The 27,269-nt window shown below is 39.2% G+C and overlaps 1 long non-coding RNA gene across 1 annotated transcript; it reads left to right on the top strand.

Moving 5' to 3' along the window:
• The first annotated feature begins 20,711 nt into the window (after nucleotides 1-20,711).
• Nucleotides 20,712-22,054, top strand: LOC131980701 (uncharacterized). Its single transcript, XR_009395237.1, has 2 exons — nucleotides 20,712-20,791; nucleotides 21,615-22,054. It is a non-coding gene; the product is annotated as an uncharacterized LOC131980701 (long non-coding RNA).
• The last annotated feature ends 5,215 nt before the right edge of the window (nucleotides 22,055-27,269 follow it).

Genomic DNA, 27,269 nt, shown 5'->3' with positions numbered 1-27,269 from the left:
CTCAATAGATCGCCGTGTCACCACAAATGATGTCAAAGACAGCGAAACAGTCCAAGAAACACGAGAATGAAGCTCCAAGTGTCTGTGCTAACACATGTCTAACTAGCATCGAAGGCCTGCTGGAAAAACACAGAGCTAGCATGGCTACGGATCTAAAAAACTCCTTCGCTGCCTTAGAGTCAAGACTGGACAAAGTGCAAGCCACTGTGTTGGATTACGGACAACGTATCATCTCACTGGAAACCAGTGCCGAGTTGGATGACCAGCGTATTCTTATTCTGGAGAAAAGGTTGGAGGCTTTAGCCGATAGCAACAACAAGCTACTAGCGAAAACGTCGGACCTCGAAGGCCGGAGCCGCAGGAACAACATCCGAATCGTTGGCCTCCCGGAATCGATTGAGGGGCCCACACCTACCATGTTCTACTCGAGGCTATTGGTTGAGCTACTGGGGGAGGATATCTTAGAATCTCCTCCCGAGCTTGACCGAGCGCACCGATCGCTAGCCGCTAAGCCACAACCAGGATCGAGCGTTATTATCCGCCTACACCGCTATCAGATGAAGGACCTAATAATACGAGAAGCCCGCAAAAGAAGAGGCAAACTTCAATATCAGGGAACCCCCGTCCAGATCTTTGAGGACTACGCTCCGGATGTGGTTGAAGAACGTGCAAAATACGGGGTGGTGATGGCAGAACTGTATAACCTCTCTCTCAGGCCCGCACTACTCTTCCCAGCTCGCTCCAGATAAGCTCAGCGGCGGGACAAAGAACAGGTTCTCCTCCCCAGAAGAGGCAGCGGCGTTTGCTTCAAGCTACAAACAGAGCCCCGAGACCTTCAGTGTACAACAGTTCAAGTATACATGGCCATTATTTGATCCTAATTGTTGTATAATAACATCATATGACAAAAAACTCTTAACTCTAAACTACTTGTATCCTTGCAGAAAAATGTTATAGCTTTTGCGTCTTTAATTGCGCGCAGGAAAATTCTTCTCTTATGGAAATCCTCTCAGCCACCTTCCTTCAAATCCTGGCTACATGATTTACAATTTCTACTAAAATTGGAGAAAATCAAATTCAGCCTTAGATGTTGTCCTGAGAAGTTTTAGTTACACTGGAAACCACTTCTTGACTATGTTGATAAACTCCCTGCTACTGAAACATCCCCCTGATCCCACTTGCCCGGTCCGCCGCTCCACCGACCAACCCCCCTAGGCATAGTGCCATACACTCAGTCCAGGACCATTGGGCTGATCTGTTGAACATGCTGAGGCGCAGGCAGCAAACAAACAATCTCTGTTACACTATGTTTTATGTGGATAGTTGAGTATATATATATATATATATATATATATATATATATATATATATATATATATATATATATATTTATGTTTTATTTTTTTAATTATCTTATTTTATATATATGTTTTTTATGTATGTGTGTGTGTGTATGTATATATATATATATATATATATATATATATATATATATATATATATATATATATTATTATTATTATTTTTTTATTTTATTTTTTATTTTTTCCTACACACTGTTGTCTTAACTGATTTGGTATATTAACCTATTAATACAACGATGTAAAGGTCTCTGGGGGGAGTGGAATGGGTGTTGGGTTATATAAGAAAATGAAAATATGTCTCTTTGATTGTACTGTTTACTGCAACTGTGAATCAATAAAAAATATATTAAAAAAATAATAATTTGCTGTCTTGCAAATTAAGTTGATGGTTGCCCTTGTTGTTGAGTTAAGCTTTCTCTGGCGGTTGCAATGAACTTTGTGTTCATTAAGGCAACTTCGGTGCGCAGAGAAGGTCAGAGTTGCAGTTGTTCCAGAATTCCTTGTGGAGAGGAGATTCTGGATGAAGAAGGCCTCACCTTGGCAGGGCTCTGCAGGAGATGCGGGGGAAGAGCTGGTGAGTCCAGGCTTTCCTCCCGGATGGAGCTGTCTCACCAAGCAGGGCAGTGGAGAAAGAGAGAGAAGGAAGGGAGGACTGTCTCCCTCATAGCAGACCAGCTGACCTCCTGTGGTGTCAAGAGTGCCTTGACCAATGATGTGACCTGGAAGGTGTCAAAAATGCTGTGCATTCTGGGAACAAAATGGAGGTGACCTGCCAATGAACCCAAGATTCACCTGTCGTACAATCCCAACAACTTCTAAATCTAAAGTTTTTTTATCTTGGTAAGAAACAAATAATTTGCAGTGCACTCTGCTCGGGCCAGTTCATCGCTGCTTCCAGTTTTAATTTATCTTGTTTTTGGAGTTAATTTCTTATTTTAAGTGTACAACATGCTTATTTTTAGATTTAATAATCTTAATTTAAGAAATCTTGTCAAGTGAAATTATCTGCCCATGCAGCAAGATCATTTCCCTCAGATTTAGTGTTTTTATCTTTTTTTTAGACACACCTTTTTTGCTGTGAATATAGTTAAATACTCCAAAGTCCTAGTGTCATTGAGCTCAGTATTGTCCTGATTAGTTTACCAATAATTGAGATTTGAAGATATAAATCTTCAAAGTAACCAGTGACTCCAGCTGTGAAATAATTGCAGTGCATTAAAAAAGTACATAGTTATTAATTTATCCGTTTTGAATCCAGAAGTGATGATTAAAGGTGAAAGTTGAAAGCCAAAAATGCCTTTAAAAATATGTGCTGGCTGTGAGGAAAGTGATATTTATGTAATAGTGAGTGGCTCGGTGTGAATGTGAAGCAGAGAGACAGACTGTAGTGATGATGATGTCATCTGGAGCAGCTCCACAGACGGTGAATAATGAACAACCGCTCTGAGATCAGCCGCGGTGATTTTTCTGTGATGATTCACGACTGGAAGCCCCGCATTAAAATCAAACTCATTAGGATGAGAGACATCCAACAAAAACTCCATGAGTCAGTCACTAATTAATCAGTTTATTTTTATTATATGAATAAAACATCCCCCGTTGACATTCTGTGACTGTGTGTGAAGAGACTTTACCCTTCAACATGACTGAGCTGATCTACAGTTTGAGGCTTCATGTGGTGAAGCACTTCAGTTGAAGAAAAGAAGAGAGAGAAGTCCCTAGTTTCCTCAAAAAAGTATATAACTGTTTGCGCAAAAAAAACAAAAAAACTTAATTATTTAACAATAACATGTTGGTTATGAATAGTAGAATCACCACAAAAACCAACTCCCAAAAAATTAGAAATAAATAACTAGAATTAACCAAATACATGCTTGAAACAAGTAAAATTATCTGCCAATGCAGTAAGTAAATTTTTCTTTGTGAGAATTCTTTTAATAAGTAAAAAAATATCTAGGCACTGGAAAAAACATACTTATTTTGAGCAATTGTGGCTTGAAAAGTTCAACTGTAGTAACATTAAAATAAGCCAGTAATAATTGAAACTAGCATGTTTTTCTTCTTCTCATTTCAGTATCTGTGAGCAGATACCGGTGGTAGAAAATGCTTTTGAAATATAATTTAAACTTCATGCAACTAAAACTCTCAACTGGAACCAATATTTAAGGTAAAAACTCACCATATTCAACAGTTGAATAGATTGAAAAGCATGAAAAAGCTCACAATGTCAAACCTAAAAATAAGTCTTTAAACAAGACTGAAATCCCTGTGAAAAGGAGTTATTCACTCATTTTTGTTACAAAATGACTTGACAAAAAAGACACATGTTCTCAAAATAAGCACGTAAAACTATGGTCAGTAGGTAAATTATACTCAGAATAAGATAATTAAGATACTATTGCTAGATATAATAAGAAAATACTTGGTAAGCTTCATATTTTTTGCAGTGTTCATGGTGTGTCAACAAGGATGGGTTAAATGCAGAGGTTGAATTTCTCCATTGTGGGATTAATAAAGTAATCTTAACCTTAACCTTAGTATGATGTAAACCTCTAACCCTGCTGTAGTAAAGCTTCTGAATCATTTCCTGCCTATCATCTGCAGTACTACTTCCTCTTCCTCTCCTCAGTCTGCAGCCACCTGCTGTGAAGGTCATTAAACCACTTCATTTGTCAAACGGCTTCAGCCACCTACGTTTCTCCATACTTCACTGCTTACACTTTCCCTCCCGCGTTATGATTTATTCCACTTTACTTATTTGTTTTTGTTCAAAGCCTGTTGTTGTTTGTGTAGCATGAGTAATTACCTTATTAATTCATCTGGCAGGCTGGTTTCTGGTCCATTTCCCCCGCTGAATACAAGGTCTCAGAGGGCTTTCTCCAGCACCAGTTGTGAATCTGAGTCTTAATGTGTTTCAGAGTAGAAATATGTTAATTGTATGATATAGCAGACCGTTCTCATTCCCCTGTCGTTAAATATCGGCTTGGTCACGGCCTTTGTTGTCTGACACTGATTGCACAAGGCTGTATGGCATACACTGATCTTTCAACTAATATAAACCCATCTGCAGTAATACAAGATGCTCATTGTAAGTGCTCCGATATAAAGACTGACAAAGTCCACAAATGGAGTAGGATAGGGTTGATGGAAGGGTCAAACAAAAACATGACTTTCACCCAACAGTTTATGTCCTGCATCAAATGAAAAGTCAACACTGAGTTATGTTTGTTGACTTCATAACATGTGTACGTAACTTAAATTACATAACAAATAGGGGTGTGACGAGATCTCGTCACGTTAAAAATCTGTCTCGCAAGATTTGTGAGCCATCCAAACTTCTATTTGTGACCTGTGGGGCAGTAAAAGAAGAAGAGGAGGAGAAGTACAAGGAATAAGAAGAACTGCGCAATGATCGAAAACCATACATCACTTCCGGAGTCTCTAAATCCCTCTGGGGGCCTCTTTGTAATGGAGACACGCAGAGTGAGCGGACATTTGGGAGGGCGTGGCCTGAGACTTTCCTGGTGGCCACTTTTCCCCCTAAAGGAAACACGGCTTATATTGTTTATTAAAAGCTTAAAAGTTTATTAAAAGCTCATGCTTACATCATGCATGTAAAGAGTTATAATAAAACATTTCAAAATGCATGTGCAACTCGGTTAAATAAAAGTCTGTTGGTCCAGTCATATCTTGTGTCATTGTAGTTTTCTTCAAATCTCGTCTCGTCTCGTTCTCGTGAACCAAATATCGTGTCTCGTCAAGTCAAGTCAATTTTATTTATATAGCCCAAAATCACAAATCACAGATTTGCCTCAAAGGGCTTCACAGACTGTACATGGTACGACACCCTCTGTCCTTAGACCCTCACAGCAGCCAGGGAAAAACTCCTCAAAAAACCCTTTTAGCAGGGGAAAAGAAGAAGAAACCTCAGGGAGAGACAGAGGAGGAATCCATCTCCCAGGACAGACAGACGTCAATAGATGTCGTTGTACAGGATCAACAGAGTAGAATAGAGTAGACAGAGATTGAAAGGGGAGAGGGAGGGAGGACAGAGAGACGGTTGAGAGAAAGACAGAGAGGAGCAGGAGTTCTGGGAGGAGACAGAGAGGAGCACAGCAGCAGGTGATGAAGCGCCACCATTGGCCAGTAGTGATGGTGATTGTAGAGTGGACCAGGAGAGGAACATTCCCATCTGGGGCCCAACAAGATCCACAGCAGTGAGACCAGCAGGAGTGATGCCAAGCAGGACCACAGCTCCACACCGTTTGAAAGAGAGAGCAAAGAAAAGTGGAGGACTCTGGGAATACATACATTAATACACAGGAAAATATATTACTATCCGTGTCCCCCCCCCCCCCCCCCCCCCCCACACACACACACACACTAACTGTGTTGAGCCTCACTCGTCCCGTGAGCTGAGTGTATTGTCACACCCCAGTAACAAATGTTATTATACTTATTCTTTATATATATATATATATATATATATATAAAGAATAAGTATAATAACAGTTTTTTTTGTTTTTTGTTTTTTTGTTTATATATATATATATATATATATATATAAAGAATAAGTATAATAACAGTTTTTTTTGTTTTTTGTTTTTTTTTAAGGCAGGAAAGGGACGAGATCCTGAAAGGTATACTTCTCCCTCATCCAGTTACTCACACCGTGTTACCTTGAACTGTTGACATAAAACTTCTCATGAAAACAAAGCAAAAATGAAGTGAATTGCAAAGCTTGCACAGGTGCACTACTCCAGACTGGCACAGACTCACAGCAGCCTGAGCCTTAAGTGGCAGAAGTATTTTATAGAGTAAGGTTTTGGCAAAAATGCTTTTGTTTGGAATGTAGTGAGCATACGACTGGATAAATGAGACTGGGATTATACTGCACAAGTTGATTGAGAGTTTGAAATGGATGCTTTTATATAATTTTGCTCTTATTTAACCCGTCCTCCTTTTACATAATTCATCAAAGATTTATGCTGTTTTCAGATCCTCTGTTCAAGAATTCAAATACATATGTAATTGATAATCAAATCGTAATTTTTGTGGCAAAGTATTCCTCATTTTGTCTCTTCATTGTACTTTGACTGTTGCAGTAATTCATAACTAATGTTTTAGAGAAATACTCAAGATTTTAACCATACAGATAGATACAGTTTGTGTTAGTTCTGGCTACACCTACATGGCTTTTCTGTGATTAAAGACATATGCAAATCAGTTTCTTCAAACATCTCCATGCAGCTCATTCACTCTAATTCAACTCCAATAAGAGCAAAGTGTGATTGTACTGGCCTGCTGCCAAGTGTTAATGTAGGACTGAAGGAGGGAGTCGGTGGAAAAAGAGGCTAAAAGCTCAGTCACCCTTCTCTGGTTACATAAAGGTTAATAATTACACAGATAAATGCTTCTCTCTGCTCTGGGCCCACCAGGGTCCAACACTGAGGCGCTGCAACAAAACAGACTTTTAGGGAGGAAAATGGAGTATGTGGAAACTCTGGCAGAGGAACTGCAGACAGGATTACAGCTCATCAGTTGATGGAACAAAGAGAGGCAGAGAGAGAATGGAGGTCTTGTTTAGTTTTGCTTCTGTGCTGCATTGACAGACTTAAATTAAGGTCAAACATGATCCAAGAGTGAGACTCCTTAGTATCCTGACAGGGAAACTTGTTTTTTTAGGGAAAGAAATACTCACAATAACTCAGTGGGGATGTAATGAGCATGCAATTCAGCTCATTGGATGAGACAGGGAGTCAACAGATTGATGTATTGCAAGGAACCTGAATTTAATTCCTGTTTGTAACGATGTTAGCCTGTTCCAGACCTCTGACACAGCCAAGACAATCACAGGCTTTCTGGGTCGGGTTTGACTCTGGAAACGAGCAGCCTATACCATGAACGTCAGACAGTCCACACACACACACACACTGTAAGGCGGTAGATATATTTGCTGTTTAACTATGTATTCACGCACACAACAGGCTGTGTTATGAATGCAATAGGTCACATACTGTCATGTCACACAAAGTCTGTTAATTAATATATTATTAATACATTAATTAATAACTTCGGTTAAGTCATGGTCACCTAACATATATGTATTTTTTTTTAAATGCTCTTCTTCTTTTCTCTTCTTCTCTTCTTTTCTTCTTTAACATATAGCACTCCTGTAGCGATGACAGTTGGCTCTTAAAGTTATGTACTGACTTGATTCCTGTGGTCTAAGTCTAGTACTTTCAGGTTGAATGCACTTATTGTAAGTCGCTTTGGAAAAAAGCGTCAGCTAAATGACATGTAATGTAATTCTGTTGAGCACTTTCCTGTTTTATTTTGTACTCGATTTTGATTTTCCCTCCACTGTGATTGTCTCCCCGGTCCCTGATTCGTCTCACCTGTGTTCCCCTCCCTCATGTATAAATAGTCCTTAGCTGTATCCTAAAGTCAAGAATCCTTCCTTGGTAGGATCCTTCCTTCGGAGTCGGGTCCTCCGGAGGCGAGGCAAGAGTCCTTCCTTTCACTGGTGTAATGCACAAATGAGACAGTCTTCGGAGTGTGCAGCTTTGCGTCATTGCGTAATTGGACGTCCTGCTTAAATTCAGTGCCACAAGTTCAAAATCAGTTCATAACTTGATGTGTCTGTGGCATCAGCACTCTGACACATATTTGTGAAAATGGAAGAGGATGCTTTAAGGTTGAAGTAAAAGCCACAAAGTGGATTAAACCTGAACATTTCATTGATCCTGGCTGAATTTGGCTGACTTAGTTTCATAAAAGCATAATTCACCATGGAAATGTGTTATATGACTTTTTTGTTTTTTATTTTACAGTACAGTACAATAACAGTTATTCATAAATAACAATAACGGATAGTAGCTGACTTCCGGTCCCTGTAAAAACAATAAAGAAATGTATAACTTTCTGAATGGCATAGTGATATATACTTTGCACATAGTACATCATCATCTGACGCATATAAATTAATTAACAATAACTTTAGCGACTGAGACGGCATCAATTAACTCAACCGGCAATGTATCAAGATGATGTTTATTATCTTGAGCTAAATATTCTGTCATTTGTTCATGTATATGTTTTGCTTGACTTTGAGTTTTGTAAGTTATGTAATAACATTCAGTCAGTGTAAACTGAAAATACTTATATATTTAAATGCATATTGTGCCGCCAGCGCCGCTGTTTCTACGCTCGCCATTTTTAAATCTCCATGAAGACCGGTTTGCGCAAGGCATTATGGGTAGTGGGAGTGCCTGGAGGATACAAACATGCATCCTTGGAATTTGGGCAGAAGAAGGACTCTGTCCTCTGGAGGATCCTGGACATTGGGACAGTCCTTTGGTGGATGTCAATGACGTAGTATCCTTCAAATCCAGCCGTAGGAGGATCCTTCCTTGACATTGGGACACAGTCAGTGTCTCCCTTTGTCTTGTGTCAGTTCATCTTATAACCCATGTGTTACATGAGTTCCAGGATAAATCAGGTTTTGTGTTTTGTTACTGACTGTCTTTTGCTATTTTTTCTAACCCATGTTATATTTTTGTATTCTCCATGTGATCGTCTTTTGTTTGAATTTTGCAAGTAAAGCATTTTTTGACCACACTACCGGTTTTTGAGTTTGCTTCTGAGTCCCTGTCCCTGAGTCAAGTTCCTGACACATACTTTTCACCAGAGAAGTAATTCTGTGAACTGCCCTACAAAGTCTAACTGCAGTAAGTACATTGGTCAAAATTGATTAGTTAAAAAATCGAGTAGTTAAACGACCAAGTATGGCGACACAAAATAAAACGTGGCGCTTTTCGAAGCGGATAAAAAGGATAACTATAATGTATGGCGGAATAGCACTTGGGAGCACTTAGACTCGGCGCAGTAATATCATCACTTCCGCTCCCTCTCACTTCCGTCAGGAGTGATGATTTTGTGTCGCCATACTTGGTCGTTTAACTACTCGTGTAGCTGTATTTAAATAGGGAAAACGTGGAGGAGTTTGGTCGCTTCTAACTGTCCATCTGTTTGGACCGTAATGAATGAACTGGGCTAAGCTAAGTGCTAGCCAAGTAGCTCCGCGCGCCAGGGCGATTGAGTGCACGCATTGAGACGCAAGAGGTCTGTATCAACTCGTCTTACTTGACCGAATAACATGTTTTAATATGAAAAAACGGTGGAGTGTTCCTTTAACGGTAAAAAACCGGCAGCTGTGGTTGCCAGAACTTTACCGTAATAAATACGGTGGAACTTTTTCTAATATTATGGTAAAATTATATTTGCATTGTTGATTTCCTGTTTAAGATTACCATTTTATTTCATATTTTTCCGTAAAAAATAAAGTTTTTCCATCAAAAGAAAGGCTGTTCTGCCATATAATTGACAAGAAAATACTTTATAAATGCCGCATGAATTAAAAATTTTACCATTAAATAATACAGTATATTTTTGTTAGAGATATGGTGTTTAGTACATTTAACAGTGAGAAAAAGTATTTTTGCAAAAAATAAATGTAAAAATGATGGCTTGTATATTTATTACAGTATATTTTTGCTTCAAACATGGTGCCAGTGTATTTTACAGTGGAGTCATTCATTTAAAAATAAAAATAAAAATGTAAAAAAATACTGTTTTGGCTGATATATACATTTACAGTGTTTCATTGTAACTGAAACTGAATTAACCCATTTATCATTTTACAGTCTTTCACTGTCATGGTTTACCAGTTTTTCAAAAATCTACAGACATTTTTACAGTGCATTGGCATAAACAAGCAGCAGGCACAATGCTAAATAAATCTTCTTCATTGCCTTGAATCCTTGTCTGTGGTTGATTACATCGCTCCTTTTTTGTGGCCTGTGTGTGTTATTGCTTAATAAACCACCAGTCTTTCTATAACAAACTTTTTTTGGAAAGGGGAAAGTTAGATTTGGAAAGTTTAACTTCTCTTTACTATAGATAACAGGTTGTTGGTTTGTAAGTGTTGACGTGAAGTCTGTGGACGCCCCCTGACCTCAGCTCTGCCTCTCTGTCCTCTGTGTGTCGAGCAGCTTTTCTACTCAGCTGCAGTTTATCTGGCAGATCAGAGGCAGGCTGCAAAATGAGAGGCTCCAAGAGTCTCATCACACACACACACACACACACACCACGGAACACATAGCACCCCTTCCTGCTGCTCATGCCATGCTCACCTGCACTTCACATGCCACCATGGATGAGCCACGGCGCCATCAGCATGCCGCTGGTGTGTTACAAGTGTGAGCGTGTATGTGCCATGGTGTGTGTGTGAGAGTGTTGATGTTTATGGGCATGCATACAAATGTATATCTGTGCCTGAAGGTGTGTTTGCCTGTTTGCACGTACATGACTTTCAGTAATGTGTGTGTGTGTGTGTGTGTGTGTGTGTGTGTTCTTGTACTCCCCACATAGTGAGGACTGTGACAAGTCTTTATCCATCAGAGTGAGGACATTTCAGCAGTTCCACACTTCAAGGCCTGTTTGAGAGCGATGACTTGGTTTAATGGTTTCATGTTAGAATTAGGTTTTGCTGAAGGCTACATTTACATGATGGCGGTCTGAACAGAAGACGCAAAAGTGGCATCACGTCTTCACTTTTTTAAAGATATTTTTTTGGCCATTTTCAAGGCTTTATTGAGAGTGACAGAGTTAAAGGAGGAGACAGAGGGGAAGACATGTGGGAGAGGGCTCAGAGTCGGATTCAAACCTGGGCCCCCCACTTTCTATTCCTCATTTAGACGAGCGTTTTCAGGAGGAAATCTGCTGCATACGGTGACGCTAAAGTGTGTGAATTGGATTGGGTATCATGCCAGGCGGCATCACTTAAAACGATACGAGCATCTTTGGGCATGTGGAAGTTTTCACGCCACGAATTTTCATCAGCTACTCCTTCCACAAAGTTCTCCACCATCCACTAGATCTCCCAGGTCTCGTCCAAAGCCGTCTGGCTCGCCTCCCACCAATTGGTGCATCCAAAATGTGATGGAGGTAATTCCAGATCCTTCTCTGTTCACTAATACTATCTGTACATATCCTGTACATTTGGTGGAAAGACTCCTGTAAGTTTATTAGAGCTGCCAGAGCAGCTTGAAGGTCCGATTCCATGGAAATAATTCCACATGTTTGTTTATTTCCCTGTACTGGAGCATGTATGTGACGTAAACACATACGTGACGTGAGCAGATCTGAGCAGAGTTTTTTGTCTTGGCAGTGTAGACGGACACGCTACGGCGGAGCGGATTACAGTTTTACACGTGTTTTTTTTTGCGTTTTTAAGCCCCAAAAACGCCGTCACCGTCTAAACGAAAGGCACTTCCCATATAATATTTTGTCGTTTTGACCCGCAAGCATCCTCGTGTAAACGGGGCCTGAGTCTGTGAGTGTTCTATATTTCTCCTGGCTGCAAAAAAAAAACGTATTTTTGGGAACAAAGAAGTGGGAAAATGAGTATAAACTGGAATTACATTTTTATTCTGTGTGCTTGCCATCAGGTATGTTCCCATACACCAATTTTTAAGCACATTTTGATTTTACCCATATAAAACCGTGGATGGAAATGCCCTTGAAAAAAACTTGAAAAATCACAAAACAGTTTTTACACTTGGCTGAGGTGGAAGACTAAGTGTATCGATAAAAGTGAAATGCAATGTGCAATGGATAGATTTAGTGAATCAATTATCTTGTACATTCAGCAACATGTTGTTGTTTTTTTAATGCATTTTTATTCATTTCTGTGGGTCGTCATAGTTAGGTACCAGGAAGTACATCAAAACAACAAAAAATTTTAAAATAGCAATTTCAGAATTTCATCAATATCAAAATTAGTTCAGAATTTCATCTGTCTTATTCATTGCGCCAGGTTCAATGCTTCCCTCAATACAAATAATTGAATATACAGACCCACCCCTCAGCAACATGTTATTGTCTTTCCACTATTCGTGGTTTGACTGGCGCTTTTTTAATTACGTCATCTTGTCGTCAACAGTAGTGTAATATTTTGCCATTTGGAGAATTGATATCGCCTGCTTGATTAACCAGCTCTTAATTATCACATTGTCCTGCATTAGGCTACGTTTACACGAGGACGGTCTGAACAGAAGACGCAAAAGTGGCGTCGCGTCTTCACTTTTTATTCCTCGTTTAGACGAGCATTTTCGGGAGGAAATCTGCGTGCATACGGTGACGCAAAAGTGTGTGAAATTCGATTGTATGCATGCCAGGCGGCATCACTTAAAGCGATAAGAGCATCTTTGGGCATGCAGAAGTTTTCACGCCACACATTTCCATCAGCTACTCCTTACACAAAGTTATCCACCATCCACTAGATCTCCCAGGTCTCGTCCAAAGCTGTCTGGCTCGCCTCCGACGAATTGCTGCATCCAAAATGTGATAGAGGTAATTACAGATCCTTCTCTGTTCACTAATACTGTCTGTACATATCCTGTACATTTGGAGGAAAGACTCCTGTAAGTTTATTAGAGCTGCCAGAGCAGCTTGAAGGTCCCACGCATGGAAATAATCCCACATGTTTGTTTATTTCCCTGTACTGGAGCATGTATGTGACGTAAACGCATACATGACGTGAGTTTTGCGTCTTGGCAGTGTAGATGGACATGCTACGGCGGAGTGGATTACAGTTTTCACCTCAAATTACCGTCTAAACGAAAGGCACTTCTGATAAAATATTTTATCGTTTTTACCCGCAAGCGTCCTCGTGTAAACAGAGACTAAGGTCAGGGTTTGGGTTGCCTTTACAGTGAAGATGTTTTGAAAAGTGAGGAGATTTTGGCAATTTTTAGAACTTCAAAGGCCTGATGAAGGTTTCAGACTTAGTTTTAAGGTTTCAGATTAGAATTAGGTTTGGTAAGGGGAAAGGTAATAGTTGGAGTTATTTGTAATTATTTGGTTTAGGCTGTCCTCCTGAGTAGTTATTATGATTTCCTACTAAAAGTATTACACTTGAATTCACTGGTAATCCAATGAATTTTGTGTGGTGACGAAGCAATGAAATGATAAAGTTACACTGGTGGGTGAGAGGGGTGTTGGATGGTCAAACCCCCTGTCTTCCAACCAGGGAACCGATTTTGTTTAAAGTTGTCCGGAAATAGTGTTTAGTATTTTCTAGTTTCGTAGGGGGGTTTTCAGCCAAAGTACAAAGATTAAAATGCAGCTGAACTGGGCTGCCCATCAAATAGCATTTAGGTTCTCTTGTGCCATTTGCATATATTCAAATTAGGTATTATGCATAGATTTGGCACAAAATTGACCCCTTTCAGTGCAGATAAGCCTCATTGCAGAAACAGTCAAATTCCCCAAATCAGTACTAATAGCAAATGTGGCAAGTTATTATCATGGATAAAAGAAGAAAATGTTGACTTAATAGGACAGGACTAATTCTCTCTCAAAGCTAATGTAGTGGGATAATGCAGCTCCACCTCTGGTTCTGGATAAATGCAGTTTCATTTGAATGGTTTTCACTGAGTGACTTTGAACAGTCGAACAAAATGAGACATTAAATCAATCTTGTGTAGCTCGAAGAGCCTGTTTGTGCAACTCTGTTTGTGCAACTCTGTGACTTACATTTGGGGCCTCAGTGCTGTTTGTTATGGATTACAGTGTATTATTTTGGGAAATAAGTGTAATAAAGTGACCTCTGCCACACCTCTCATTACATTATGCAATCTTTGTCCAAGAGTTGGGAAATTGTGATCATGGGTGAAAGAAACCAGCTGGATGGAACTATTTCCTCCCCCCATGTTTACGTAATGGGTTAATTCAGCTCGTCTCTGGATCTCTGGATAAATGCAGTTTTGTTTAAATGTTCTTCACTGAACAGTACGTCCTTACACGGGTGCGCTCTGATTGGCTGAGAGCAGGAGCTGCTTTAATTCAAACCTCCTGAGTTGAGGCTTTCCAGATCCATCTCAGCCAAAATGCAATCAGGTTTAATTAAAGTGGAGAGAGCAAATCCAATTTCACCAAAGCCTTTATTAAACATGGATCATATATGGATGTACATACAGGAAAAAGTGAGTTCAGTCACTACAGAAGCTCTATTCAACATCAGTTTAATGATGAATACAGAGTAGTATTCACTTTTTTTTTTAATACTTTTTCAACAAAACATTTCTTGTTGCTATGTGGGAAAACAACTCTTTTACCAAACCTTCTCGGCTCATGTGTTTCATGAAAGAATGAGAGTAAAGTGTTTATCCTTCACGTCAGCTCGCTTAGAGCAGTTTCAGTGAATTTACCATAAATATCACAATACGGGTCATTACATTATATATTATTATTATTATATGGGGACGGCTGGTTTGACTATGGAGAAGCGAATGATGGCTCACTTGACCGCAGTCAAGTGACCCCACTTCCGGGTCATGTAAACCTGACCAATTAAATATTAAAATCAAATTGTGCCCGTTTTTCCATTTCGTATTTTTGATCTGAGCCTAATATTGAAATATGAAAAAACAAGCATATTTTCATTTTTTGTGTTATAATAAAAATAAAAAAAATAAAAATAACCAGTCAATTTTTCATGATTTGATTTTTGATTGCCAATTGAAAACGTAAAGAACGAATGACACACAGATTCAGTGTAATGTTCACTAACAATGTAGAATAGGTCTGTAGTTGTTCACAAAAAGTATGTGGAGTAATTCAATGTTTTATGGTTGTGTTTTGGCACTAGCAGCTCTTGGTAAAGGTTACGACGGATCGGGGTCTTATTTAAAAAAAAAAAAAAGTAAACAGTGACACAATGTCTTAACTTCATTAACATTTAACAGTGTTTACACATTACATATTATGTGAACAACCGTAATTTAAATGGGGAAAGCAAACCATAAACACCATGTAAATAACCTATTTACATACTGTAAATGAATACTTCAGTTTATGTACAAAAAGGCTTAAAAATGCACGGCAGTCCCTTCAAGTCAAGGAGATTTGAAAAACAACTATATACTATACAAAAATTCAAAAAAGCTTAAAACTAATTCCAACATTCACAAGAGTCAATTCATATTCACCTTTACTTTACATTAACCATGATGCATTTGTTGCCAAAGCCTAGCCACTAGCACAGGGGTCCGCAACCTGAGGCTCCGGAGCCACATGTGGCTCTCCCCAGAGCCGGCCCAAGCCTCCATGGGGCCCTAAGCAGAATTCGATTTTTCAGAATAACATTGATTGATTTGTCAGCCTGATGTGTCTTTACACATTTATGGGGGTGGTCCAGTTAATAACATAAATAATACCAATGCAATAATAATTTATGTAGGGTTGATTTACACAACGATCCAAATGGTAAAACATTATATTAAAAAAAACTATATTATGCGTATATATTTTAGTAAAAGTGTCATCTGGTTTATTATTTTTGGCTTCAAAAAACTGCAACAGCAATGTGCAGCAAACAATTTGTGCAAACAACAAATCTCAAACTATATATAGTAGACGGATGCCAAAACAACTAGCTAATTTGCTATTAACGGGTACACAAATGTCTTTGATAAACAATCAATTACCAAGACAACATACCTTTATCTTATTCTTTTCTCCGCCCTTGAAGGATATGTCCTTTTTGCTACAATATTTTGCCTCCAACTACCTGCGATTTGGATGTGCAGTGCACAATAAAATAAAAAATATTGTTTTGAATTGCACTTGGGGGCCCCCTAGTGGCCACGGGGCCCTAAGCAGTCGCTTAGTTCGCTTATGCCGGCTCTGGCTCTCCCTGTGGCTGTGACAAAATAATTATACAAAATGAATTACTGTTTCCTTTACATTTTTATTGTTATATATTTATTTTTATTGATCACTGGCATCAGCCTATTGGAATTTGTATTCAAATTCCATAAAAAAGTCAACTAAAATGTGCATCAGAGCTTCCGAAACGTACAAAAGTCTACGGCCCGGCACCTTAACCCTTTATAGGACACTCATTGAAATACTTGCAAATTCCAAATTTCAACCCTAGAGAATATTGGAGGATATTACATAGTGCCAGAATGTGTAAAAAAAAAAACAACACACGGACCCAGGGGAGGGGGGTAATATTTTGAGAAAAAAGTTTACGAGATTAAAGTCACAAATCTATGAGGAAAAAAATGCGCAGATTTATGAGATTTAAAGTGGTGAATCTGCCGGAAAAAAAGTTGTTTTTCCACCACTTTTTTCTCGTAAATCTGCAACTTTTTTTCTTGTAGATTTGCCACTTGTCACACATGTCATGGTGTCACTGTCTGTGATGTAGCCTGATCTTTGTTGATTAGCTGGAAGAAATACATGTGGTTCTATGACCTCACACAGAGACATGGGGACCCCAGTTTGATATCCACTGAAGTTACCAAATATAGTTCTTCACCCGATAAAGGGTTAACCTCTAAATTTTGTCAACTTCAACTATAGTTTTGAGTTTTTCTAGCGAGGCACGCTTACGATTCCTGTGATATTTCTTACAAAATCATATTTATAAATGCTTATTATGGCCTATTAGTAATATTGGTAGGCTAATTTAGACTGAGTAGGTTATTTTATCTTCATTGTGAGGCTCAAAATAAGGCTTGTGGCTCCATTCTGACATTTTTTTCTCTTTTTTTGGCCAACAATGGCTCTTTTGTTTGTAAAAGTTGCAGACCCCTGCACTAGCAGGACTCTGTACATTGATCATCCACCTCAAACATACAATCTAAGGCCCCGTTTACACGAGGACGCTTGCGGGTAAAAACGACAAAATATTTTATTGGAAGTGCCTTTCGTTTAGACGGTGACGGCGTTTTGGGGGCTTAAAAACGCAAAAATCTGAAACCACCTTCCAAAGTGGAAAAGTTAAATACGCTCCACCGTAGCGTGTCCGTCTACACTGCCAAGATGCAAAACTCTGCTCAGATCTGCTCACGTCACGTATGTGTTTACGTCACATACATGCTCCAGTACAGGAAAATAAACAAACGTGGGATTATTTCCATGCGTGGGACCTTCGAGCTGCTCTGGCAGCTCTAATAAACTTACAGGAGTTTTTCCACCAAATGTACAGGATATGTACAGATAGTATTAGTGAACAGAGAAGGATCTGTAATTACCTCTATCACATTTTGGATGCAGCAATTCGTCGGAGGCGAGCCAGACGGCTTTGGACGAGACCTGGGAGATCTAGTGGATGGTTGATAACTTTGTGTAAGGAGTAGCTGATGGAAATGTGTGGCGTGAAAACTTCTGCATGCCCAAATATGCTCTTATCGCTTTAAGTGATGCCGCCTGGCATGCATACAATCGAATTTCACACACTTTTGCGTCACCATATGCACGCAGATTTCCTCCCGAAAATGCTCGTCTAAACGAGGAATAAAAAGTGAAGACGCGACGCCACTTTTGCGTCTTCTGTTCAGACCGTCCTCGTGTAAACGTAGCCTAATGCAGGACAAAAACATTCACCAGTTGGAAAAACTTAACATTTCCTGTTAATCCATAAACAGCAAAGGAACAAATCAGCTGCTTATAAACATCTCAGAGGCCGAGTTATTATTTTATTTCTCAACATTAAGATTGAAATTCTATTTCAAAGCCCTCTGTTATAACTTGCTCTATGTGTTGGCCCTACAAGTTATTACATTTAAACATCTTGCATTTAAAGATACAAAATTAGCTTAAAGTTTTTAACCAAGCCTAAATCTCCCCCCACAAACGAGACAAGATGACCCAAATGTCCTCAATGGTAACTATCTCTTTTCATGCAAAACCACTGGTGTACTTCTCTAAATAGAGATGAAAGGAAAAATCAATTCCCACTGAAATATGCTCTCGTTTTACGTCATCACCAGAACTCTTTTTCTGTATCTTTGGGAGTCTAAGCAGCATAAAATATGTCCCGAGTAATCCTATACTTGTATGAAAAAATTACATGACCCAATAAAAAAAAAAAAAGAGTCTTGAAACAAGCTGAACTGCAATGAAAACACACAGAATTCAGCCTCATGTGATATAAGTTTTTAATCCTCTGTATGAGATTAAAGAACTCATTGAGATGTTTTTGCACTCAGATGAAGTCGGGGAGTCACGGAGGCTGAGGCCGGCTCTGGAAATGATCATGTTTGAGGGTAACGCGGCAGTTTGAGCCTGCTGCAAATAGCCGACTGTGCTGGCATCATATCTGAGAGGCAGCCTGAGGGGATGAGTCATCCAGAGGACTTTTTCTCTTTTTTTCCTCCTCCTCCTCCTCCTCCTCCTCATTCCTCCAGTCTCTGGCTTGTAATCTGCTGTGCTCAGCTCGTCGTCCATTTGGCTGCTGGTTCTGCGTTGTTTGGCTTCGAGCCGCGGCATTAATCATCTGTAATCATGTCGGTAATCAGAGAATACTGGAATATGATCAATACAGAAACATTTCTCCGATTGTCCACTTGAGCCGAAGACAGTCAAGATGCTGATTTACCGGAAACTAAAATTTTAATTTCTAATTGTGATTGTGGTGAACGATTCATCTCTCCACTCAGAGCTGAAATGTGGACTTTAATTTCTCTTCATTTGTTTCTCTTCTCATATTGATTTTTTTCCTTGCTGTTTGTTGATGATTAAATTGCCTACTGGAAATTCTTAATTACATTTTCAGCAAGAAATAATTGTTATTGTTTGTTCTGAACATCAAATCACCTCCTTGGAGACACTTTCTTTGAAAGGCTGAAAACTGTCTCACAAGTGACAAATTTAGTCCATTCACAAAATTCAAAGAGTTGCATGGCAGCAGCACGGTCTGATGGGAGAATCCAGTGTCCACATCTATACTGGTTTGTCCTTGTGAAAAACACAAGGTTTGTTTTAACTCTCAGGAGAAAAGCTTCTCTGTTTATGATGAGGAAGCTAAGATTTTTTCACCAGTTTGGTAGTGTATTACAGTGTTTCCCCAAGACTTTTTTGTAACAGTGGTGCTGTGAGTTGGTAACTTAAGTTCATCTTTTGTGTTAATTTTCAGCTATTCAGCTATTCAGCTATCAGCTCTTTGATGCAGCATCCCCTCGATTTCATTGATAATAGCTGTTTTTTGCTTTGTTTTCCCGCTCTGCTGTCTCTATTTCTCCGCCGCTGTGTGTGACTGGGGATTTCCACCGGGTGAAGAATGGCCACGGATCGACAGCGTATCGAGCCAGCCGTATACACGCGAGATTAGGAGAACACGCGATAATCCTAAACGTATGGGAGACCGCGAGATCCTGTGATAAACTGTGTGTATAAAGTAAACAAAAACAACAAACTGGGGGCGTTCCCAGAGGCATTGTCCTCGTAAGCGGGTGGCCCGGGTTCGAATCCGACTCCGATCTGTTGATCTGACCATCTATCCTTATAAAAAGAATGTGTTATGTCATAAACAATTGTATGATGTTCCACTTCAACAATCAGTCTCTCGTCGTCCATGTCTCCGACCCTCTGAGACCCTTTGATTGATTGATTGCTGATCTGGTGCCCCCGGTCACAACATAATGTTGATGTGAAATAGTTTTAGGCTGCATGAACTGCGTATTGTGTTTTATTTTGAAAGGGGGCGGAAGTGTATTATGTTGATTCTGTGTCTGATTTCCTGTCTGGTGCAATCTGCTCTGTTGAGCTTGAAGTGGTTTAGCAACAGCTCGCGGAGAAAATAGAAATGCTAGGGATTGATGGCGTTGCGGAGCGGAGAGCCGCGGCTGGGGCGCTGCTGAGACGTTTCGCGGCCCAGGCTTGAGTGTTCCCTCTGTTTAGAAGCGGCTGCTCAGTGGGCTACCGGGAGAAGCGTGAGTGTTACTATCGTAATGGCACCATGTTGGCTCTAAAGAGCAACTTCTCAGCTTTCAGAAACCGTTGGAATTTTTCAGGTTGCGTAAACCATTAAGTAATCCTTGTAATCCAAAGTGCGCTTGCGCAACACTCTGTGATAAAGGCTAAACTTTGGATGGTGTGCTTTCACTGTGTGCAAGTGAAAGTCTTCCATTCGCCCATGATATTACAAATCACTTTTTTGCGGCAGGGCTGAATGCATGCTGGGGAAACACTGGTAATATGTGGAGTTTTTGTAACCCCCATGGTTACTAAACCAATATTTGTGATTTAAGTGTAATACCTAAGCTCACCACTTGGTGGCGCACTACCCCTATGTGTAATCTCAGACGCATTGAACGTGACCTCGGTCTGACCTGTGCGTGAGTTCAGTCTGCACCGAGCGCCATCTTAGTCTTAGCTGAGCCACCGAGCAGAGCACTCGCACATGTAAACGAGCTGACGAACCGGGGTATGTAATGTGACTAAAACCACGCAAAATAATCATTAATACTCAAGCAGTATCTTCATAAGTGTTCTGTTTATTAGGAAAAGTCTTGTGAGTGTGCGTGAGAGTGGAGCCGGGTTTTCACCGTGTTGAGCCTCTGAGAACTCCGGTAAGAGAAATGCTATATGCTACTGGGCTAGGCCTCAGGTTAGCTGTTGATATTAGCATGATATGAGAAGATTCCTGTTACTGAAGTATGTTCATAAAACCAGTCGGAGTCTAAGATATGTTTCGTTAATGTTTTAAACCTACTCTGGTACATGTCGTATCATTGTTTACTTTGAAAATAAGCTGTAAAAAGATCGCTAACGACCTAGCGCGAAGCTAATGCTAATCGCGGTTAGCGCCGCTAACTCTGGGTTTAACCTGCAAAAGGTGATGTGAATGCTAACTGTAGAGCTATATATAGCTAACGTGCTACTAGCTGGTTAAGCTAATGAGCCTTTCCTGTGATTCATGATGAGAAATAGAGACATGATATGGTACAGAAATGTGGTTATTTGATACCAGTTAATGCTAATTATTTTTCCTGGTCATTGAACTGAATGTATTGAGTGTTATTGCACCAAAGTTGGTTAAATATACATGTTGTTTAAAAAGAATAAGTTTATACTGTGACTTTATGGTTAAAAACAGATAAAAAGTATGGTTATATATATATGGTTTGATTCATAGAGCTGTTTATAAATATAAATAGAGCTTTATTGAAATAAATAAGTTAATTTATGTTGAAATATAAGTTCATGATAAATAATAGTCATGTTAAAAATACTTATACTGTCTGTAAAAATGTGCAGGTTAATTTAAAGCATTTAAATGCAGTATATCCTTTATCTGGGTATATATATGGAAGAAATAGAGTGAAAAGTGAAAGCAGAAAGATGTCATTTGAATAGAAAGTAATGATTATTCATTCTACACTCTATGTGTAGACTGGTTTTTCGTTTTGGTTTCGTTCGAAGGATTAGGATTTGATTCGGATTCCGGACCGAGGAGGTTCGGTGGCGAGCCATTAGGACGAGCGATTCAGACGGAACGGTGCATGGTCTGGCCAACTGTGGGATTCATTCCGAGGAGCTTCTGACACCATCTCACTTCACTTGTGACACAGATAAGGACATAACACAAAAATCTACCCGGGTAGTAACCTTAAGAACTGAACTTTGAACATTACACACACAGAACATGAACATAAACTGAACTCTAACCTTCTACAAAAGAAGGAGGGACACTTTCTTTTGAACTTTTTTTTCATTTTTGATTTATTTTATTATTTTTCGACCAATTAAAAAGAGCTCTATTTTTCTGTATATTTTATTTTCATGCACTGCAAAAATACTTACCTGTTATGGCAATAAATGTCAACTATTAACCTCATGGTATTGCGTTTTTCTAACTATTACCAGCTCTCCGAACCTAGCAAGAGTGTTAGTGTCATTTGTTGTTGCTAATCAGACTACAGGCGCTACATTTTATTTTAGACAAAGTATTTTATGTATTCAGCTTCGTTCACAGATTGCTGAACTTCATTTCTTCTCTTTCTTGTGATGCCCCTATTGGCTGTTGGTCGGGCATCGTTGGTTAGTGGGAACACCTTAGCCCAGTGTTTTTTTTGTTTTTTCACCATGCATGACTTTGCTCACTATTCTTTCATTCATGCATACAAACTGGCACTATTGACTGTCACACCTCATAACATTCTGACAGTTAGTTGTGTGTGAAAGTCATTGTTTCTTAGCTCTAGTCGCTTGTGCTACTTCCTGTTTTATGTCATGGTTTCAAGCCAGCCGTCACATTTTTGACTATGAACTGCTGTTTTCTCAACGGTGTCAAAAGAACTAAAAGCACAGAGTTTTTGATTTGATTTGGACGACGTGTGGGATATAATTTCCTATATTTAAACATTAAAATCATTTGGGTGCCATAAAAACAAGAGACTCCCTATGGCAGTTTTCCTTTGATAATGTACATAAATAACAGAACATATTGTTTAATTTCGATGATCGTATCTCCACAATTAAATAAATTATTTGTTGTGCAATATACTGCATTTTCCACAACATTCATATAAAAGTATTTGACATAAGGTACACATATAGACATTGAAACCGTAGGTGTAATGTTGCTGGTATAGTTAACCCTCTGGAGTCTCCAAAAGCTCCAAAGCATGACTTCTTCATGACATCTAGACTAGAAAACAAAGCAGCGTGGAGCCCTACTGTAAATTTACCTCTAAAGTTCTGGCTGTAAACTCCATGAGGCCAGTTTCAGTTTGATGATGATATACCAAGTAAAACTGGAGACAAGCTCAAATATATTTAGTATAACATGATAGAACTGGATGTAACCTTCTTATATGTTATATTTGCAACATTTATTCACATTTGCAATTCTTTATTAAGCATGATAGTGTTTTGAAAGTAAAAAAAAAAAGATTAAAAATCACATTTTATTTTGGACTAAAGGACGAAAAATACACAAAAGGACAAAAAAAAAGACACAAAATGACAAAAAAAGGACACAAAATGACAAAAAAGACACAAAAAAAGACACAAAATGACTTACAAAGACGCAAAATGACCAAAATTGTTACGCTAAACACACAAGACACAACTAAAATAGAGTCCCACTAGAATAAAAACCATTTGGATGACAGGATCACACACAATCACAAGATCACATTTATGTTGGTTTTTCTTTGTTTCTTTTTGGTTTAAAATGTTGATCCAGTAAGTCAGAATAAAAAAACAATTATTAGGTAATATAGGTGAGGTTGTGCTGAAAAAAGATATACCAACATGGCATTTAAACATTTTTTAAAGTGGTGTATACAGGCAGGATGAGAAGGATTCAGACTCATTAGAGTTAAGGTGCATACTGTTTCTGGCTCTGTACCTCTGTAGCATGCCATACCACTCTCTGTTTTTATCTGCTTCTTCATTGTCAACTGTCCAATAAAAAAAAAATTGAAAATGCCAAAACCAAAGCTTAGGAGAAAGTGTGAGCTGAATGTAGACAGATGCATTGATTAAAAAAGAAGTGGCACGAAACAGACAAGTGGAAAACCTGGATGAGACGCCTCCTGTGTGCACAGCCGGTTACTCTTCACACTGGAAGCACTTTATACTCCTGATAGAGGAGAAACAAACAAGAAAACAAGGGAAGATGTCACTGCCTTTACTTTATATTAAATCAGAAACAAATGTTCATTTTTGTGTTGTGAAAAACATCCCTGCATGAGAAAAACACCAGAGGATGCATAAGTGTGAGTATATTACATCACAGAACCAGTGAGATGATGAAATATTATCCTGGAGGCAAGATTGAGTTATAGATCCATGTGTCTGAAGGCTTTTAGATGCCAAAACACTGCAGAGGGGTTTTATAATGTAAAACAGGATTTATCACTGTAAATATCACATCATTTTATCCCATTTCTCCATAGAATTACCATAATGCTTCAAGCTACATGCAAGTGATTGTTCAGTGCAGGGCTTTGACAAATAAAGAAGTTGAGCTATGTCACCTCTTTGCTGATGACCCTGTTCTTTACTGAGCTAACTTCAATTAGCCATATTTCAAGTTGGGAGCTGTGTCCCAATTGAATATATAATGGATCACTCTGGAAAAGTGAGACAGCTATATCAAACAGATATAACTTCATTCAAACAGATATAACTTCATTCATAACTTCAACTTCCTTAAGGTGAACTATATAGTTCACGCTGGAAGCATTTTAATAACAAGATGATGGCAGGTGGTGATGGGAATGTTATTTGAACTATTGATGGTTTGGTCAGATGATGATTGGTGGATGTGTTCCAGGATTGCTTGTAACATATTTAAGTATCTTATGTTTAAGGCTACGTTGACATGATGACGGTCTGAACAGAAGACGCAAAAGTGGCGTCGCCTCTTCACTTTTTATTCCGCATTTAGAGGGAGGTAATCTGCGTGCATACGGTAACGCAAAAGTTTGTGAATGTGATTGGGTATGCATGCCAGGCGGCATCACTTAAAGCGATAAGAGCATCTTTGGGCATGTGGAAGTTTTCACGCCACACATTTTCATCAGCTACTCCTTCCACAAAGTTCTCCACTATCCACTAGATCTCCCAGGTCTCGTCCAAAGCTGTCTGGCTCGCCTCCAACCAATTGGTGCATCCAAAATGTGATAGAGGTAATTCCAGATCCTTCTCTGTTCACTAATACTATCTGTACATATCCTGTACATTTGGTGGAAAGACTCCTATAAGTTTATTAGAGCTGCCAGAGCAGCTTGAAGGTCCGACGCATGGAAATAATCCCACATGTTTGTTTATTTCCCTGTACTGGAGCATGTATGTGACGTAAACGCGTACATGACGTGAGCAGATCTGAGCAGAGTTTTGTGTCTTGGCAGTGTAGACGGACACGCTACGGCGGAGCGGATTACAGTTTTACACTCTGGAGGGTGGTTTTTTTTCCGTTTTTAAGCCCCAAAAACGCCGTCACCGTCTAAACGAAAGGCACTTCCCATATAATATTTTGTCGTTTTGACCCGCAAGCATCCTCGTGTAAACGGGGCCTGAGTCTGTGAGTGTTCTATATTTCTCCTGGCTGCAAAAAAAAAACGTATTTTGGGGAACAAAGAAGTGGGAAAATGAGTATAAACTGGAATTACATTTTTATTCTGTGTGCTTGCCATCAGGTATGTTCCCATACACCAGTTTTTAAGCACATTTTGATTTTACCCATATAAAACCGTGGATGGAAATGCCCTTGAAAAAAACTTGAAAAATCACAAAACAGTTTTTACACTTGGCTGAGGTGGAAGACTAAGTGTATCGATAAAAGTGAAATGCAATGTGCAATGGATAGATTTAGTGAATCAATTATCTTGTACATTCAGCAACATGTTGTTGTTTTTTTAATGCATTTTTATTCATTTCTGTGGGTCGTCATAGTTAGGTACCAGGAAGTACATCAAAACAACAAAAAATTTTAAAATAGCAATTTCAGAATTTCATCAATATCAAAGTTAGTTCAGAATTTCATCTGTCTTATTCAATGCGCCAGGTTCAATGCTTCCCTCAATACAAATAATTGAATATACAGACCCACCCCTCAGCAACATGTTATTGTCTTTCCACTATTCGTGGTTTGACTGGCGCTTTTTTAATTACGTCATCTTGTCGTCAACAGTAGTGTAATATTTTGCCATTTGGAGAATTGATATCGCCTGCTTGATTAACCAGCTCTTAATTATCACATAACGATAGTGAATTGGAAACAAGCATTCATTTACATTTTCTTTTGCGGGTTTTCTCAAGATTCTTCAAGAAATTTGTGATACATTTGGATGGAAACCTGGTTCAGGAGATTCCTCCTTTTATTTTAGATCCACCATCCAACACTGGGTCTCTTAGTATGGACGAGTCACTCCTGTGTGATTTATTAAAACAAGGCGAGTGCTGATCCGTTGTATAATGATGTCTATCAGCACGACCTTCACCTCTGTTTCCCACGGGTCACTGCTTTTTACAGGCAACACAAAATGCCTCCACACCAAGCTCATCAGTCTGAATACCTGTCAGTGTCCATGCTGCGTGTGGAGTCTTTTATATGCCGATCCAACAGCAGCACAGTCCAGTTTGTTATCACTTAGTTTCATTCAGCTCAAATCAAGTGGAAATCTGCGAGTGTCCTCTTTCATTTACTCTCTTACTTGTTATGTGTTAGTTGCTTTGATGTTTTTCTGTTTCCCATAGATCACAGTCAGTCAGTGTAGACGGGACTCTGAAAGTTTTCTCCTTGCATTTTCTCCGTCACATGCAGTGCAATGTATCTGCAGATGGCGCTCTTTTCTGTCTGCAGGAAGTCATTTGAGATATTGTATAAAGAGGGTGGGGGGAACATATTTTTATGTACAATATACAAGGAACATAACCTGAAATTTTATGACTGTTTTTGTAGAAAGTCAGATGTTTTTTGCAGAATATCTCATGTGTGGTTAACTCTTGCTGATCTTATTTTAAATCAGTTTTTTGGATACCACAAGAATCAGCACTCAGACACTTTCTTTTCTCTGTACAAACAACCTCATTCTTGTCATTCTTTCATGTTAGTACATAAATTGCCGTGTTTCCACTAGGGGGAGAAATGGCCACAGGGAAATTCTCAGGCCACGCCCTCTCAAATGTCCGCTCACTCTGCGTGTCTCCACTACAAGTTACCCCCCAGAGGGATTTAGAGACTCTGGAGGTGACGTATGGTTGTCGACGTCGCTAACTGTGCACAATGTCAGCAGCTGAAAGCAGCATGGCTAATTATGCAGTAATTGTCAAGAGTCTCCGCTGATCATAAACAGTGATTGTGAATTAACGGCATCCCTAACTGTGCACAGAGTGTCTAGTGCTTGTTGTAAACAAACAGAGATTGCTAAGTGAACACCTCCTGCAGCAGCAGCGCACACACACACTGTACTGCTACAGAGCTAACTGCTGCTAACGGCTAACTCTTAGGACGAGAAAGCGTCTTCTTCTTAACGAGCCGGCTCATTAAGAAGAGTAAGAAGGAGTCGCTGGATTTGTCTCCAGTCGCTTTCT

This window comes from Centropristis striata, chromosome 11, assembly GCF_030273125.1.
Source record: "Centropristis striata isolate RG_2023a ecotype Rhode Island chromosome 11, C.striata_1.0, whole genome shotgun sequence".
Classification (NCBI taxonomy): domain Eukaryota; kingdom Metazoa; phylum Chordata; class Actinopteri; order Perciformes; family Serranidae; genus Centropristis; species Centropristis striata.
This window is presented reverse-complemented; position numbering and strand designations above follow the sequence as displayed.